Source organism: Mobula hypostoma, chromosome X2, assembly GCF_963921235.1.
Source record: "Mobula hypostoma chromosome X2, sMobHyp1.1, whole genome shotgun sequence".
Classification (NCBI taxonomy): Eukaryota; Metazoa; Chordata; class Chondrichthyes; order Myliobatiformes; family Myliobatidae; genus Mobula; species Mobula hypostoma.
Window position 1 is genome coordinate 39,765,712 of NC_086129.1, and position 14,978 is coordinate 39,780,689.

The window sequence follows — 14,978 nt, forward strand, 5'->3', positions numbered from 1 at the left end:
TGCTCCCAGAAACTCCAGCCATTGCCGTTCTGCTGTCATCCCAGATAGTGTCCCCCTTGAATCAATTCTAGCCAGTTCTTCTCTCATGCCTCTATAATTCCCTTTACTCCACTGTAACAGCTAACTTTTATCTTCTCCCTCTCAAACTGAAGGGTGAATCCTATCATCTTATGATCACTGTCTCCTAAAGGTTCCTTTACCTTAAGCTCCCTAATCAAATCCAGGTCATTACACAACACCCAATCCAGAATAGCCGATCCCCTAGTGAGCTCAAACACAAGCTGTTCTAAAAAAGCCATCTCGTAAGCATTCTACAAATTCCCTCTCTTGGGATCCAGCACCAACCTGATTTTCCCAATCTATCTGCATACAAAAATAAATCAAAGATAACGTGTAACAGAGATGATAGGAAGGACAGGTAGGAGATGAGGCATAATCACAGCCAGTAGGATGAGTTACAGGGCAGTGGAGGCATGGTGCAGTTAAAACAGAAAGCAACAAATACTGGACTGAAAGTGTTATATTTTAATGCACGCAGCATAAGAAATAAAATGGATGATCTTGAAATTCAGCTACAGATTGGCAAGTATGATGTTGTGGCCATCCCTGAAACTTGGCTGAAGGATGGCTGCCATTGGGAGCTGAACGTCCAAGGATATACGGTGTATTGGAAAGATAGGTTAGTAGGAAGAGGGGTGGTGTGGTCCTGTGTATAAGAAGTAATATTAAATCATTAGAAAGGAATCACATAGGATCGGAAGGTGCAGTGTCTCTATCAGTTGAGTTAAGAAATGGCAAGGGTAAGAGGACCCTAATGGCAGTTGTATACAGGCCTCCAAACAGCAGCCAGGATGTGGATTACAAATTACAGTAGGAGATAGAAAAGGCATGTCAGAAGGGCAATGTCATGATCATCATTGGGGATTTTAACATGAAAGTGGATTGGGAAAACCAGGCCATTACTGGACCTCAAGAGAGAGAATTTGTAGAATGTCTAAGGGATGGCTTTTTAGAACAGCTTGTTGTTGAGCCCACGAGGGGATCGGCTGTGCTGGACTGGGTGTTGTGCAATGTTCAGGAGGTGATAAGAGAGCTTAAGGTTAAGGATTCCTTAGGGAACAGTGATCACAATATGATTGAGTTCACTTTGAAATTTGAGAAGGAGAAACTAAATTCCAATGTGTCAGTATTTCAGTGGAATAAAGGAAATTACAATGGCATGAGAGGGGAACTGGCCAAGGTTGACTGGAAAGAGACACGAGCAGGAGGACAGCAGAGCAGCAATGGCTGGAGTTTCTGTGAAAAATGAGGGAAGTGCAAGACAGATATATTCCAAATAAGAAGAAATTTTCGAATGGAAGAAGGACACTACCGTGGCTGACAAGTGAAATCAGAGCCAAAGTAAAAGCAAAAGAGAGGGCATACAAGGAAGCCAAAGCCAGTGGGGAGATAGAGGATTGGGAAGCTTATAAAAACTTGCAGAAGGAAACTAAGAAGGTCATTAGGAAGGAAAAGATGAATTAAGAAAGGAAGCTGGTGACTAATATCAATGAAGATACTAAAAGCTTTTTTAAGTATCTAAAGGGTAAAAGAGAGTCGAGGGTAGACATAGGACCAATACAAAATGACACTGGAGATATTGTAATGAGAGACGCAGAGATGGCAGAGGAACTGAATGCATATTTTGTATCAGTCTTCACAGTGGAAGACATCTGCAGTATACCGGACATTTAAGAGTGTCAGGGAAGTGAAGTAAGTGCAGTGAAAATTATGACTGAGAAGGTGCTCAGGAAGCTTAATGGTCTGAGGGTGGATAAATCTCCTGGACCCGATGGAATGCACCCTCAGGTTCTGAAGGAAGTAGCTGGAGAGATTGCCGAGGCATTAACAATGATCTTTCAAGAACCGATAGGTTCTGGCATTGTACCGGATGACTGGAAAATTGCAAATGTTACTCTGCTATTTAAGAAGGGTGGGAGGCAGCAGAAAGGAAACTATAGACCTGTTAGTCTGACATCAGTGGTTGGGAAATTGTTGGAATCGATTGTTAGGGATGAGATTACAGAGTACCTGGAGGCACATGACAAGATAGGCCATAAATCCACCATATGGCAAAGTTATTTCCCATGGTAGGGGAGTCCAGGACACGAGGGTATGACTTCAGGATTGGAGGACGTCCATTTAGAACAGAGATGTGGAGAAATTACTTTAGTCAGAGGGTGGTAGATCTGTGGAATTTGTTGCCACATCTAGATAGTTTTTTAAAAGGTAGAGCTTTTAAAAACTTCCCAATCCTCTGTCTTCCCACTAATTTTTGCTTCCTTGTATGCCCTCTCCTTTGCTTTAACTTTGGCTTTGACTTCTCTTGTCAGCCACGGTTGCATCCTTTTTCCATTTGAAAATTTCTTCTTTTTTGGAATATACCTGTCTTACACCTTCCTCACTTCTCGCATAAACTCCAGCCACTGCTGCTCTGCCGTCCTTCCCGCCAGTGTCCCTTTCCAGTTAACTTTGGCAAATTCCTTTCTCATGCCACTGTAGTTTCCTTTACTCCACTGAAAAACCGACACATCAGATTTCGGTTTCTCTTAGTAGCTTTGGGATAACAGCCTGGAGCATTGGGAATGGAAAAAAAGGGAAAAGAAGCAGTAACCATGCATGCATAATTCCCTACAGGTGCATTCTTGCAAGTCTCCAAGAAGCTACAATGGCACATCAATAATCTCTTATTTCTAGCATCTGTGTCAGTAATCTCTTACCTGGCTTTGGCAAGCGGTGCACTAAATCAAAAGCAGTGATAGGAATGAGGGGGTGGGGTGATGCAAGGTGAGAAGGGGAGCAATCAATAAATCATTGGATTTCTCATTTATAAATATATTTTCCCCAAGGAAACTTAGTGTTCATAGATATGACTGCAACTTAATTGTAAAGGTACTGGGCCATATAGCATGGAAATGACCTAACTCTGCTTCAACCATTCACTTTAATCCCATTTTGTTCTCATATTCACACCAGTTTGCACCATTCACCTACACAATCACAATCAACATGCACATAGAGAGGAAAATGGGCAAACTCCACACAAGGGAACATCTAAGGTCAGAGTTGAACCAAGGTTACTAGAACCACAGAGAGTAGAATACAACTTCTATTTTCCAGTAATTCAGACTCTCTAATTATCTTTATCAGGTAGAGGACTTTTTGTATAACATTAGCTAAATCCAGAATTATTTAATTTGTGACAGTACAAGGGGAAAAGGAAATGGTACAGTGATGTCTGTCAAAATATTACTGAGAAGGTTAGCCTACGTAGCAGCTAATTCCCTCCGCCAACACCTACGAATGATGATTGGAGCATTTTAGCATGAACAGCAACTAATATGAGTATACACTTGATTTATCCTTCCTCCCTTTCCTGATGCCAATAGGCAAACGTATCCGGTATTATATCCACTCTTCAAAATAGGCAGTATGGAAGTGGGGAAGTGGGAGGAAATAGATCAACCTATCACAGACTCAACATCTGTTATCTGCATTTTCTGCCACTGTCTGGGGTTGCCAACTGTTCAGGATTGTTATGAGGACACTGAAAATTAATTTCCATATGCAATGACGAATAGAGCCGATCAGCAAAACCATGAGGGCATTAAACATAAGCAGTATGTTGGAAATGGAAGTGGTGATTTGACAGATATGAAGAAGGATCATCCCATTAGCTGGTAGAGGATATACTAGATTCACCTGGTGTGAGGAAAAAGGTACAATGTAAGGCTAGAATACTGTCAATTCAACAGCAAAGACATGGTTTGTGAGATAAACAAGATGGGGGGGGGATATGATGAAATATGTCCAATCAGAATTAACAAATTTACCACTAGTGTTTTTACTGGCCAGTCTTCCCACAGTTATTTGAACCTCATTGGAAGCTCCCAGGGAGGAAGGAACTTCACAGGAATGGCTGATACATTAAGGTCTCTCAATGGTCTACAAAGCAGCATTATGGAATACTTTTCACTTGCCTTGTTGAGTGTAGCTTGAAAAGCTCTCAAGAAGCCAATGCACTTTGCTTAATGAACACCCATAATCACCCTGAACAGTCATCCCCTCCACTACTGGTCCAGTCTATACCATTTGCAGAGTGCACTGCAGTCATTTATCCCTCCAGGATGGACTAGGCATCTACCTGGTAGCAACATTACCTCCATGTTTCCCTTCAAATTACACACTACCCTGATTTGAAAATACATCACCAGTCCTTCGTCATCAATGGGTCAAAATACTGCAACTCTCCATCCAACAACACAATGGTAGGACTGCAACTTACCACCACATTGTGTAAGGAATTAGGACTGATCAAGAGGTGTCAGCATGAAAAATGTAAAAGAATAGACACTGAATGGACAGAAAAGCTGTCTTCTCTTACTTTCCCCACCAATGTTCTCAATCTTGGTCAGGGTGTCTATAAAATCCTTGCAGCTTCTTTAAGGTTGTCTACTAACTTGTTTCTTTCATGGCGGAAATGCTCCTGGAATCTACCATTGATACACTATGAGTGATAAATCTGTATATGGTTTGACAGTGCTTAGTGCAGAGGAATCATGGAGCTTGGATTGGAATTAAGAAGATTCAACACATACTTACCAGCACTGGCTTCCAGTTTGGCAACATCTCAATATTAAAATCCACAACCTTAATACTTACTCTTTTTCCAGATTCTTGGCCATTTTCTCCAATACTTCTTTACTTAGCACAGGGTCAAAATATGCTTAATTATGTTCTTTTGAAATACTGACGTTATTTCGGTAAACAGTGTCACATAAATGCAGATTGCTATTGTTATGTTCAGGAAATTAGTTGCAACAGTTCATCTGAAGTTTGTACACATTCACTGTCTGTTAGTGACTGGTGAGATCAGAAACCCGGAACAGCCTGGAGACAAATTATACCTTGCAAACTTCACGACTAGATATCAGCCAACTTTTTACAGCTCAGGGGCAATATCTGGGATCCTATGGAATTATTGCCAGACAGTTTTATAATGAGTTCATCTCAGTATTCTGGCCTGTAGTTATGGTTCAGAAACCAATACAGCTAAACAAAACCAGATTGTCCAATTACTCTCACACATCAGTTTGTGGGAGCTTGTTTTGCACACATTAGCTGCAGTAATTCTCTTCTTTACAATGATAGTGTTCAACAACATAAATACAAGAGATTCTGCAGAGGAACACACAAAACGCTTGAGGAACTCAATAGGTCAGGCAGCATCCATGGAGGGGAATAAGCAGTCAGTGTTTTGGGCCAAGACCCTTCGTCAGAACTGCAAAGGAAGGGAGAACAAGGCAGAATAGAAGGTGGGGTGAGGGAAAGCATACAAGCTGGCAGGTGATAGGTGAGACCAGGTGAGGGAAAAGATGGGTGGGTACTGGTGGGGTGAGAATCTGGGAGGCAATAGGTGGAAGAGGTAAAGAAGAAGGTATTTGTTAGGAGAGGAGAGTGGACCACAGGAGAAAGGGAAGGAAGAGGGGCATCAGAGGAAATGATGTGCAGGTGAGGAGAAGGAAAGGGGTAAGAGGGGAGTCAAAATGGGGGGGAGGAAGAAATTACTGAAAGCTAGAGAAATCAATGTTCATGCCATTGTTCAACAATAGTGTTTCTTTGACAGTAACGTGTTTTGTCATATCCCAGTGCAACAAGTAGTATCACTGGAAGATCTTTTCTTATTACAAATCACTCAGTGGAATGGCTTGCTTTTACATTGATGACTGTTGTTATGTCCAATGTCATTCTCAATAACCCCACTTGCCTCCTTCGTCATTGTTTGGTGAAGAAAAATATGCAGTTGATTAGCTCAGAGCCTTTATATTTACATCTAAACCTTCCAGAAAAAAAGGCAGTGATTTATAAATCATATCATTAAGACAATTTTGCAGTCAAGTGCAAAGGATGGAATGGAAGCAGTGATTGAGAATCTGGAACAAGTTTGATTATGTCAGATGTGTTGCAATTCAGAAACGTTTATGGTGTTAGTACCTTCTTCGTAGCCAACTAGAAGCCAAACTATCTACCAGTTTCGTAACTTTCCCAATTCACTTAAAAAAAGGTAAAAATTGGAGAATTGTGAATCAGACTTCTTGTGGCCCACCTTACAACATCGTTCAACATCAAAGTCTACCCTCCACTCATCTTTTGGGAATCCATGGGTAGCCTACAGGTTAGTTCCCAGGGGAAACTAATGAAGTATCCTGACAATTTATAACAACTCATCCAGTTAGTCATTTCCAATCTACACTCCACGGCCATTTTATTAGACACACCTGTACACCTGTTCATTAATTCAAATATCTAATCAGCCAATCGTGTGGCAGCAACTCAATGCAGAAAAGCATTCAGACATGGTCAAGAGGTTCAGTTATTGTTCAGACCAAACATCAGAATGGGGAAGAATGGGGAAGATCTAAATGACTTTGACCATGGAATGATTGTTGATGCCAGACAAGGTGGTTTGAGTATCCCAGAAACTGCTGATCTCCTGGGATTTTCACACAACAGTCTCTATTTACAGAGAATAGTGCATAAAATTAAAAAAAAATCAGTGAGCAGTCATTCTGTTGGCAAAACCACCTTGTTAATGAGGGAGGACAAAGGAAAATGGCCAGACAGGTTATTCATCTCAGAACGCACAACACATCGAACCCTGAAGTGAATGGGCCACAGCAACAGAAGATCAGGAACATACTGTACACTTAGTGGCTACTTTATTAGGTACAGGAGGTACCCAATAAAATAGCCACTGAGTGTATTTTTTTCAGGTTTTCCTTCCCACAGTTCTGCACCTCATATCCAATCCTTAGGATGAATGGGGAACTGTTCAACATCTCCACTACAGAGCCAAGGTTACCAAACGTCAACCATTTAACTGCAATGTGCAGTGAAACTTGTAAGTGCATAACTGTGTCTAGAGGAGCAGTTGGTGCAAGCGATATTTGCTTGCACTTGATTAAATTAAGCGTCTGAATTGAAGTAAATTATGCCAACCTTCAAAATGCACCATTTCTCTCAAAGTGCCTATGAATGGCAGAATGAGTTCAAGGAACTGAGCAGCTACAGTATATTGTTATTTTCCCATGTCCTGTAGCTTTTCCATGTGCAACAATCAATGCATTGAATGGACTTCTGGATGTTCAGGTCTGTGTGTTGGAAGATGTTTTGAGTGAGAGATGTGCTACAGCAATCCTGTTGAATTTCGTCCCCCTCTAGGAATGCAGACAAACACATTTTCAAGCAAGGGCCAGTAGGTGGTGACATTTTGGTCTGCAGGGCGACTACAGTTGTCAGCAGTGCAGGCTGAAAATTAACCTCAAAACATCAGTACCGTGCAGGCCAACCAAGCAGCTCTTGCCACCAGACTAACTCAAAGACACTGAGGTTGTTTTTGCAGCTCCAATGAACAAAGAGACAAGAGATCTGCTGCTTGTTTTACAAAGCTCTAATATTCCTCTAATATTTGATGATTTTGTTCTAATTGTGCTGTTCTTGTATAATTTTACATCATTCATGTTTAATTATTTTTCTGTTGTGAATGTTGTGTCTCCAATGCTACACACCTGTAATATAACCATATAACCATATAACAATTACAGCACGGAAACAGGCCATCTCAGCCCTTCTAATCCATGCCGAACTCTTACTCTCAGCTAGTCCCACCGACCTGCACTCAGCCCATAACCCTCCATTCCTTTCCTGTCCATATAGCTATCCAATTTAACTTTAAATGACAACATCGAACTTGCTTCAACCACTTCTGCTGGAAGCTTGTTCCACACAGGTACCACTCTCTGAGTAAAGAAGCTCCCCTTATGTTACCCCTAAACTTTTGCCCTTTAACTCTCAACTCATGTCCTCCTGTTTGAATCTCCCCCACTCTCAATGGAAAAAGCCTATCCACGTCAACTCTACTTATCCCCCTCATAATTTTAAATACCTCTATCAAGTCCCCCCTCAACCTTCTACGCCCCAAAGAATAAAGACCCAACTTGTTCAACCTTTCTCTGTAACTTAGGTGTGAAACCCAGGTAACATTCTAGTAAATCTTCTCTGTACTCTCTCTATTTTGTTGACATCTTTCCTATAATTTGGTGACCAAAACTGTACACAATACTCCAAATTTGGCCTTACCAATGCCTTGTATAATTTCAGCATCACATCCCAACTCCTATACTCAATGCTCTGATTTATAAAGGCCAGCTACCAAAAGCTTTCTTCACCACCCTATCCACATGAGATTCCACCTTCAGGGAACTATGCACCATTATTCCTAGATCCCTCTGTTCTACAGCATTCTACAGTGCCCTACCACTTACCATGTATGTCCTATTTTGATTAGTCCTACCAAAATGTAGCACCTCACATTTATCAGCATTAAATTCCATCTGCCATCTTTCAGCCCACTCTTCTAACTGGCGTAAATCTCTCTGCAAGCTTTGAAAACCTACTTCATTATCCACAACTCCACCTATCTTAGAATCATCAGCATACTTACAAATCCAATTTACCACCCCATCATCTAGATCATTAATGTATATGACAAACAACATTGGACTCAGTACAGATCCCTGAGGCACACCACTAGTCACCGGCCTCCAATCTGTCAAACAGTTATCCACCATTACTCTCTGGCATCTCCCATCCAGCCACTGCTGAATCCATTTTACTACTTCAGTATTAATATCTAACGATTGAACCTTCCTAACTAACCTTCTGTGTGGAACTTTGTCAAAGACCTTAATGAAGTCCATATAGACAACATCCACCGCTTTACCCTCTTGTTGCTGCAAGCCAATTTTTCATTGCACGTATGCATACCTGGATGTGTGCACATGGCAGTAAGCTTTGCAAACTTAGGACTTAAACCTTTCCAACATGATTCCTTACTCAGCAGTTCCCACTTGACACTTTAGCTCAAAGTCACATTGACTCCAAGTGATTCCCTGCCGAAGAAGCACTTTTCTCAGAGAAAGTACAAAATCTAAAAGAGTTTGAATTAACTGTGTTTCTCATTACCGAGCCAGTCCTGTCGAAGGGTCTCAGCCTGAAATGTCAACTGTACTTTTTTTCAAAGATGCTGCCTGGCCTGCTGTGTTCCTCCAGCATTTTGTGTGTGTTGCTTGGATTTCCAGCATCTGCAGATTTTCTCTTGTGCGTTACTGTGGCCAGGTTTATGCTCACTGACTGGCCAGTGGAAGAAACTTATTAGCTGGTCCAAATGGGAACAGAATCCCCCTACCTACAAAGAAAAGAAGAAAAACCAAATGAAAACATAAGAAATTCTGCAGATAACACACATAAAAATTGTTGGTGAATGTAACAAGCCAGGCAGCATCTATAGGAAGAGGTACAGTTGACGTTTCGGGCCGAGACCCTTCGTCAGGACTAACTGAAGGAAGAGCTAATAAGAGATTTGAAAGTGGGAGGGGGAGGGGGAGATCTGAAATGAAGACAGGAGGGGGAGGGGATGGAGTCAAGAGCTGGACAGTTGATTGGCAAAAGGGATATGAGAGGATCATGGGACAGGAGGCCTAGGGAGAAAGAAAGGGGGAGGGGGGAAGCCCAGAGGATGGGCAAGGGGTATAGTGAGAGGGACAGAGGGAGAAAAAGGAGAGAGAGAGAGAGAGAGAGAAAAAAACTACTAATAATAATAAATAAATAAATAACGGATGGGGTAGGAGGGGGAGGTGGGGCATTAGCAGAAGTTTGAGAAGTCAGTGTTCATGCCATCAGGTTGGAGGCTACCCAGATGGAATATAAGGTTTTGTTCCTCCAACCTGAGTGTGGCTTCATCTTTACAGTAGAGGAGGCCGTGGATAGACATATCAGAATGGGAATGGACCGTGGAATTAAAATGTGTGGCCACTGGGAGATCCTGCTTTCTCTGGCGGACAGAGCGTAGGTGTTCAGTGAAATGGTCTCCCAGCCTGCATCGGGTCTCGCCAATATATAGAAGGCCACATTGGGAGCACCGGACACAGTATATCACCCCAGCCGACTCACAGGTAAAGTGTTAGATATTTTGTTTCATTGGATTCTACTCCAGATATATCGAATGTGGACCAACTGACTTTGACTGTGTGCTATGTTTTGCCGTCTGGACCAGTTGAAAGATTTGTGAAGTTTTTGGATATGGACGGTCAGAGTGCTGAACAGCTCGCTCAAAGTTTACTTGACTTTTTAAAGGAAAATGACATTGATATAAAAGACTGCCGTGTCAAAGTTATGACAATGCCAGCAACATGAGTGGCAAGTATAGTGGCTTACAAGCACGAATTAAAGAACTGAATGAGTTTGCGGATTACATTCCATGTTTTGCACATTCACTAAATTTGGTTGGAAAATGTGCTGCTGAATGTCGTCAAGAACCCTGAACTCCTCGTCCAGGCTGCTGATGGGAAGTCGCAGCTTATTGCTCCTTCTGTATAGTGTTGAGCTGCTCAGACTACGAGGTAGGCCCAACCACCTTCGAAGGTAGTTACTAACCTTTCTCTCCAGCAACTCCACAGTTGTCACAAGCATCTCGTATACCAGTAGCGGCCATAGGATTTGGGGTAGGATGCCATGCTGGTAAATCCAGGCTTCGAACCTTCCAGGCAAGCCTGACTTGTCCACCCTGGTGAACCAGATCTCAAGCTCCTTGGAAGCTGATCGGACGGCAGCTGCATCTCTGAGGCTACGGTCGAAGACCTTCCCCAAGCTCCTGACTGGCTTCTCATTGATAGATGGAACTTTAGTGCCATCCAAGGTAAAACAAAACTTGTCCACCACTTTGCCCTTCTTCAACACCGTGGACCTGGATTTAGCTGGTCTGAAGCTCATTCTTGCCCATGCGATGAGCTTTTCCAGGCCCCGGAGGATCCACCTGCTGCCAGGAACTGGTGTTGTCATGACAATGAGGTCATCCATAAAGGCTCTGATCGAACACCAGACTTGGTCAGTGGGCCTCTACACTCTGCCTCGGCTGCCTTGACTATCATATTCATGGCAAGGGCAAAGAGAGTAACGGAGATTGTACACCCGGTTATAATCCCCTTCTCCAGCTTTTGCCAGCCTGATGTCATAGCTCCAGAAGTGACTCTCAGTCTGAAGTTCCTGTAGTAGTTCATGATGAGGTCCTTGACCTTTCTGGGAACATGGTGTTGGTCCAGTGTAAACTCCACCAGTTTGTGGGGTATTGACCCATACGCATTGGCGAGATCTAGCCAATGGACCAGGACTCCCTTCCCCATGTGTGCCTCCCTGATCAGCTGGGTGACTAGTCTAGTGTGTTCCAGGCACCCAGGCACTCCGGGAATTCCACCTTTCTGCACTGAAGTGTCGATGTAAGCGTTCTTGAGGAGAAAGTCCGTCATCTGGCGGGACAAGACACTAAAGAAGATTTTCTCTTCCACACTAAGCAGTGAGATGGATCTGAACTGCTCCAGATTCGACGAATTTTCCTCCTTGGGGATCCAGACCCCCTCTGCGTACCTCCACTGGTCTGCCACTGCCTTCCTGCGCCAGATCACTCGCAGGATCTTCCAAAGAATCTTGAGAAGCTCCAGGCAGTGCTTGTACACCTTGTAGGGTACGCTGCTGGGTCCTGGCGCAGAACTGGCTCTGGCTGAAGACACAACCTCCTGGACTTCCCTCCAGGTGGGCTCCCTCACATCGAACTCCACTATGGGAAGTGGTTGGCTTGTAAGGGCTCTGTGGAGGCCCAGCTCTTGTTCCCTTGCAGGGTCGCTCAGGATGTTATGAAGGAAATGGTCTACCTCTTCTTTAGAGCACACAAGGCGGCCGCAGCATTTCTGCCCTAGGAGCTGTTTTGTAAAACCAAACGGATTGCCTATGAAGGCAGTTCGCTTCCTGGCTCTTTCTCTCCCTCACCTCCTGTGCCATTCTGCTCTGCGCAGGGTTATTAGCTTCTTCCTGCAGATGTTCCAAAGCTCAACCAGGGGAGGTTTCTCCTCCATTGCTACCCTGAACTGCCGTGCCAGGGACCGGAGCTCTTGGTGCAGTTGGTGGATCTGGGCTGCCCTGCGGTTCATAGTGTATCGGGATCTGGTGGTCTTTCCCTCCTCCATTCCAAACCTCTCTGTGGCAAAGCTGACAATGATGGTGGTCATTGTCTGAAGCCGTCTGTCAAAATCTCCCTTGGCTCTCAACTCTATGATCCTTGCTACATCGCCATCGAACTGCAGCCACTCTTTCTTGTTGCTGGCTGGGGGCCACTTGATCCGGCGCTGTTGAACTATGTTGCTTGGGACAGAAGCTTCTGGTGCTTGGAGGTTCTGGGCTCCGTGGGGTGACTCCAGGCCGGGCTCCTCCTGCGTCTCACCAGGTGTAAATCCTATGCGCTGCGCAGCATTCTCCTGCTCCAAGCACTTCATTCTGGCCTGATGGATCTTTAGGCTGCGCTTGTTCTTACAAACTTTGCTGCAAATGCATCTCTCTCTTGTCTGGAGCTATGACATCAGGCTGGCATAAGCTGGAGAAGGGGATTATAACTGGGTGCACAATCTCCGTTACTCTCTTTGCCCTTGCCATGAATATGATAGTCAAGGCAGCCGAGGCAGAGCGTAGAGGCCCGCTGACCAAGTTTGGTGTTCGATCAGAGCCTTTATGGATGACCTCATTGTCATGACAACACCAGTTCCTGGCAGCAGGTGGATCCTCCAGGGCCTGGAAAAGATCATCGCATGGGCAAGGAAGAGCTTCAAAACAGCTAAATCTAGGTCCATGGTGTTGACCATTTACCTTGGTCATTGTTAATAGGTCCATCCTATTGGGGTGCTCATTCTCCCCCCCCTCTCGGGCTCCCCTGGGGGTGTCTCTCATTTAACTCAAATTATGCAACATTGAATTTAGAGTGGATTATATTTCACCTCTCTGAGAAACTTCATCCCCATCCTTTGTTCCTGAAATGCTGATAGAAGTATTGTTGAGTTAGGTAATTTGGTCAATTTAGCCCACCGGCCAATTTGATTGTCATTGCAATGTTACCCTTATAATTCTAACATCCTGTTGACCCTTCATATTTCTCACTTCCCCGGTAAGTATACATTCCTTATATAACCACTTCCCCGTCATCACTTTAAACACTTAACTCTGGACCTCGATCCAGCTTGGGAAGTGGTTACACAGACTGACATGCAAAGTATACATTCCTTATATAACCACTTCTCTGTCAACCCTCCCTCCATTTTTCTGTCATTCATGTGCCCATCTAAAAGTCTTTTAAATGTCCCTAATGTATCTGCCTCTACCACCACCCCAGGCAGCACATTCCACACACCCACACTCTACCTTTGACATACACCATAAGCTCGCCTTAAATTTACCCCCAATTACCTTAAAATTATGGCCCTAAAATTTGCTCCTATTGTGTATTCATGTGTTTGAGAGAGTCATAGAGTCATAGAAAAGTACAGCATAGAAACAGGCCCTTCAGTCCATCTAGTCCATGCCAAACCTTTAAAACTGCCATTGACCTGCACAGGTTCATAGACCTCCACACCCCTACCATCCATGTACCTATCCAAACTTATCCACCACTTGTGCTGGCAGCTCATTCCACACTCTCACCACCATCTGAGCAAAGAAGTTCCCTCTCATACTCCCCTTAAACTTTTCACCCTTCACCCTTAACCCATGACCTCTGGTTGTAGTCCTACCTGACCTCAGTGGAAAAAGCCTGCTTGCATTTACCCCTCATAATTTTGTATACCTCCATCAAATCTCCTCTCAATCTTCTACATTCTAAGGAATGAAGTCCTCACCTATTCAATCTTTCCTTATAACTCAGGTCCCCCAGACCCGTCAACATCCTTGTAAATTTTCTCTGCACTCTTTCAACCTTATTTACATCTTTCCTGTAGGTAGATGACCTGGCAGGCTTTGATGGGAATGTGGGGAGAATAAAATAGATTGAATGCAGGTGTAAGTGGGTAGTTAATACTTGGACACCTGACAGGCATGTTTCTATGTTGTATCTCTCTACGATTCTATGAATTTATTGCTCCTTGTGGGAGCTTGCTATTTACATATTGGCTAGTGTGCATCCTGAATTACAACAGTGACTATCGTTCAAAGGTATAGCATTGACTGGAATCGTTTGGGACTTTCTGAGGTCATGAAAGAGTCTAAAGATATGCAAGTTCATTCTACCTTTAAACCTCTCCTCAAGAAAAAAGCAGATTGGCATCTGGAGTTATACCAATAACCCACCTCCTTGTTGAAGTGACCACACCTGCGGTAAAAGAAATCCAAATACTGTAACCCTCGGGGACTTCTTTAAATAGTGTACACACATTTAACAACTTCCCTGAAGCATATGGTTTTTTTTGGAAAGAATTTGAAAACAGTAAAAATAAAACGAAGCATTTGAAATCCCAGCGGACTTCATTTCTTTCCCCCTCCTCCACATCCCTGCTGAACTCCAAGACAGGAGAAATGTCGAAAAGAGTTAACACTTCTGTGAACTGGACAACACCGTGCCTGGGAATGTTGGTGCATGGTGGCATGGTGGCATGGAGTAACCAAAGAGGTTATGGAAAGGTTTTAACAAAAAACACAGGGCACACTGTTATCCACCAAAGGCATGCTGGAAGCTGCCCAGTTACTGTAAAACTATCCCCCCTCCACCCTTTACTGTAACCTGCCTCTCCTCAAAGCTGCCTTTGTCAGGTCACATTTGGAAGTGATTAGGACACTGAAGCACCGACACCTGTCACTTTATTTCAATTTACTCCTCTTTGCTGGTCAGGGGAGACTTTGAATTCAGTTCAAACAAGGCCTTTGCAACAGGATCCCTATCACAGAACTGTTTCAGCATTATTTCAGTACAGTAGAGAAGCATTGATTGAAGCTTTGAATCAAGATTCATATTATCCGACCGGATAATTTGCAGTCTGTTTGTCTTGCAGAAGTACCTGTGCTAAAGAATG

At 43.6% G+C, this 14,978-nt stretch overlaps 1 long non-coding RNA gene across 2 annotated transcripts in view; it reads right to left on the reverse strand.

The window, feature by feature from the left end:
• Window positions 1-14,978, reverse strand: part of LOC134341045 (uncharacterized) — a 44,097-nt gene that overhangs the window by 16,074 nt on the left and 13,045 nt on the right. For both annotated transcript variants that reach the window (XR_010016703.1, XR_010016704.1), the window contains exon 2: window positions 9,064-9,286. This is a non-coding gene — a long non-coding RNA (uncharacterized LOC134341045). The remainder of the gene's footprint in view (window positions 1-9,063; window positions 9,287-14,978) is intronic.